This window comes from Limulus polyphemus, unplaced genomic scaffold (assembly GCF_000517525.1).
Source record: "Limulus polyphemus unplaced genomic scaffold, Limulus_polyphemus-2.1.2 Scaffold3449, whole genome shotgun sequence".
In the NCBI taxonomy this organism is placed as follows: Eukaryota; Metazoa; Arthropoda; class Merostomata; order Xiphosura; family Limulidae; genus Limulus; species Limulus polyphemus.
Genome location: NW_013669059.1, coordinates 25,269 through 29,888, shown reverse-complemented (window position 1 = coordinate 29,888; position 4,620 = coordinate 25,269).

The window sequence follows — 4,620 nt, the reverse complement described above, 5'->3', positions numbered from 1 at the left end:
CCCAAGAGTTGGTGGTGGGTGGTGATGACTAGCTACCTTCCCTCTAGTCTTACACTGCTAAATTAGGGATTGCTAGCACAGATAGCCCTAGTGTAGCTTTGCATGAAATTCAAAAACAAACAATCTACCCACAGATGCAATTGCTTCTTAATTTAGGTTGCTGTCAAAGTAGAAAATGCTGACTTGCACAGATATGTTGATGTGAAAAGTAAGAACATGTCCATCACTTTTTTTTTACAGGTCAGGGTATTCATTGCAAACTACCATCCAGAGGTTCCCAAAAGGTTTTGACTTGAATTTTGCCTGAAGAGTTTTATCAATGGATAATTCTATGAGCTTTTCATGATCTACCATTGACAGATGAGACTTAATGCTGCCACTGAATGGATTATGAGTCCAATTGTGATATCCTGTTGAAGTTTTTTGAGATGAATGGAAACAACATCAGGAATAAGACTATGATTTGACTAGCTTTCTTCAAAGAATTCCCCAAGGTGAGGAAACATTTTACAGTTTCCATTCTCAAACTGTTTTTTCCTCAACACAGTTTTTGCGAAAGTAGTGATGAAAGTGCTTTAGGAAGACGACCACATCCAGCAGCTCTTCATTATGCAGTATCTTTGTTTGGAAACCATAAACATACAACTAGAATCTATGATTACACGTCCCATTCCACTTTGGAACTGCGATATTACTACCCTGACTCTATTGTCATTGGAATAAATTTTCACGAGAAAGAGTCCTGACAGGATAGGTTAGCATTGGAGCATCATCAAAACAAGCCTTAGGGATAAAAATGCTTAATCACATTTCTCAGTACAATCAAAATGTGTTTCCACTTCTGTGAGAGCTGACAATGGTTGTATTATCACAAAGAAGTTGGCCTCAAGTTATTTGCCAGAATATGACAGAAACCCAAGAAAACTGCAGAATTCTTGTTTCATCAAGCATCAGGGCCAATCTCTCACTGCAGCTGTCTCTCTCAAGAATGTGACCAAGAAATTTCACTTTCGCTTACATGAGTGAATACTTCCTAGGCTTCAGCTTCAAGCCTGTCTTTCTTATGCAGTGGAATACTAGTCTCAGTACCATCAATCTCACGAAGGTGACTGGGGAATTACACAGACTGAATGAAATGGCATGGAACTCGTATAATATAATGTAACAAGGGACCTTTTCATCCATCTAGGCCATACTATCCATTAAATTTAGTTAAACACTGGAAAAAAAACAACATCCTTTATTATTCAAATATTTATCAAGTTTTCCTTTAAATTAATTCTATCTATCATACCTGAATGTAAGTGTCCCAAAGACCAACCACCGTGTTAGAAAAATAAAACTGTCTTAGCTGAGGATGACTCTTACTCTCCCAACATTTATATATGTGTTACCTTATCTTACCATAAAATACAAAAAAAAATGACGTAGCAACTTTATCAGTTTCCTTAAAAATCTTAAATCCTCTGTAACTCTCCTTTTTTTTAAGATATAACAAGTTCCATCCTAGTAGCCCTCATCTAAACCCTTGCCAACAATTTAGTTATTTTTTAAGGTAAAGAACCCAAAACTGAACACAGCACTTCAAATGTGATTACATTATATTTATGACAATTAAAAGTAACTTGCGATTTGTTCATCCAGCTCTTCAAATAATCCAAATTCTTTGTAAAGCAATATCATCCTCATCGCAGCCAGAAACACCCAAAACTTTAATGTCATTATCAAATTTAAATCATCTACTGACCATCCCTTCATCTATGTTATTGATGTAAATCAAATGAGCAAATGTCCTAACCCTGAGGTACTTCACTCGTGACATTAAAATAGTATTGTTCCTAGTACGTTCCATAAGCAATTGTTGAAAAAAATTGTCCTGAACAGTTTCTAAAAATGTTTCCCTTGTGATTTGATTCTAAACTTCCCAATCTATATGACCAAAATAACTATCTCCCATAACTATGATCTCGTTAAAATTTGAATTTTTTATTTTAATGGAGATTTTCTCATGAATTTCATTAATTTCATCTGGTGGTTTGTAACAAATTCCACTTTCTTTACAACCACTAACAGAAATCCAAATAGATTCAACCTCATTGGTATTAGCTTTGGTATCCTCAACTTGATCTGGTTGTAATTCACATTTTACATAAAAAGCCATTGTATTTCAAATAAATTTCTTCATCAAAATTGTCTATATTTAGCCATGTTTTTAGTTATTCTCATTGTACGCCATGTATCATGTCAAAAGTAGTCTTAACCATGTTTTTGTCATCCAGATCAACTTGCCAGTATCCAGATATCTGGGTCAAGATACTGAATCGACAATTGCCTTTTAGTATGTCCAGGTAATCATCTGTCTACAGTAATGGAAAGACCTTAATGCATGTTTCCATTCATCAAAAGTCCATGCAGAACCTTGGCACATCTTTCTTTTTCCTGGGAATGACTAAGCACACTTTTAGGCTTTATTATTCATTCCTACAGCATTTGATGTATGTCAATGTTTCTAACCTCCATAATGTTCCAAGAAAACTAGTGTGGTGCTTGTCTGTGTCAATATAGCACCAAGTCACTGTTGTTTGACCAAGTTAGTCTTCTGGTCCTTCAAGTATATTGGCATTTTTACCCAACAAATTGCTGAGTTGCTTATTCTGTGTTGGGTCTAGATTACCAGCACAATCATAAAAATGCTCTCAGGTGTAACGCCATATTTACCTTTTGTCAGGGTACAATTGATGAAACCCTAGCAAGGCTGCTAGCTTCAGTAACTTCCACTTTGCTTACCATTACCTATAACTATCCCAGCATCCATCTGGATAGCTGATTGTCCATGGTTGAAAAACAACACCAGGATTTCATCCCCTGTGAAATGGAGCATTGTCCGAGCTAGTGAAAACAGTTTATTTCATGTGTAGCTCTTATAACTGCATTACATGGCACTTGCACATTAGACCCTGTCAAGATTAAGATCATGGAGCACCATTTGTGTATATGGAAGTACCATTCTCCCCTTTGCAACATACACTCATGTGATCCACCATTCCTGGGCTTGATCTGAAATTGAAAGATTCTTCTGTGGAAGATCAGCTCACTTGTTGCTCAGGCAAAACTCAAGAGTGCTTATCCCAGACACGAGTTTGAAAACTTTTCCTTTTGTTCTGTGAGCAACAACTCCTAAAGTAAGCTAGAGCTTTATACCTCCTTTAACTAAACCTTCTGCTCTTGCACCCTCATTAGCATATACCAAGCCCCACTCAGCACTGACAAAGCTGAACTGACCACTAAACTCCTTGATGGAGATCTACCAATGAGCTCGCAAAACTGGCAACCAAGCCCGACTTGGGCTCTATTAGTTTATTGAAGCATTTGCCACAGCAACTACCACTCATTTCTGACCTGTTGATCCAATGGCCGGCATCATTACTTTTGTCCATTTTGGTTCTCAGCATAGTACTAACATTATGGGTTGAGAGGCCAATCTCTCTGCCTTTCTTGAAATGCCACAAAGTATATGCAGTTCCTTTGCTAATGCCTCACAAGTCCACAAGCTAAGAATGTACTTCACTCTTTCTATTTTGGATGATGTCCAGATGGCGGTCTTTACAATGGCTGTAGTATGTGTCTCATAAGCAGACCTGACAATGACGTGCTCCATGGGAGTGCTTGCATCATCCTACTTATTCAGTGGATGACAATGGTGGTTACTCCACGTTCCCATCCTGTGAAGACAACTGGTTGGCACATCCTTGATTGGAATTAACCTATTGTGGTGGAGATATCAGCATTACTGCAGGTTTTTCCTTTCTGGTGGCTGGCAAAGCACTTTGTGACAGACACAGCTTCCATGAGAGTGCAGATGACTCTAACTTCCAGGATCACATAAGTTCAATGGGGAATCCCTCAATGAACTTATTTATCAGGATATACTCTCAATCTAAGAGGCCAGTGCTGGATATGCCTTCTCATACAATTTGTATGGATGATTTGCAAAGGCAACCAGTTCGTCAATGCCAGTCTTCTTCCAAGCTTCAAACTCAGCCTGATATATCACCCAATTCTCCACTGAAGTGGATTGGTGGCACAGCTTGTAATTGATGGTTTCACAATAATGCAGCTGCTCTTCATTGTGGTGGTCCATGATGTTGAATGTTGCACTATCTAAACTTAGGATCAAGTGTTGTACAGCCTGTTCTGGGGTCCACCCATTGCAGGCAGTGATGTGCATGAAATGTGTCAGGAACTGATTCAGGTTTTGTCTTGTGGTTTCTTTGAATGTCAGAGTGATGACTTGCTTGGTCTCACCCACAGGACTGCATTCCAGGTCCAACCTTTCCCTCTCGTGATTTTAATGGATACCAGAAGAATGTGCCATTGATGTTCTTGGCCCCTGCCAGAGGTCATTTACAGGAATTCTGACACTCCAGTGAGTGGTCAACTTCTCTTCTAGGGCTACAGGGTGACAAGCTACTCATGGTTGCTCATTATACAACCCTGCATGACTCCATTTGTCATGAGCTACTGTCAGTATGATGGAGAACTTCTCTGTTATCTTCCATGCTTTGGTTAACAGGTTGTGGTCTTCACACACACACACATGCTCACTGTTATCTCAGCAGG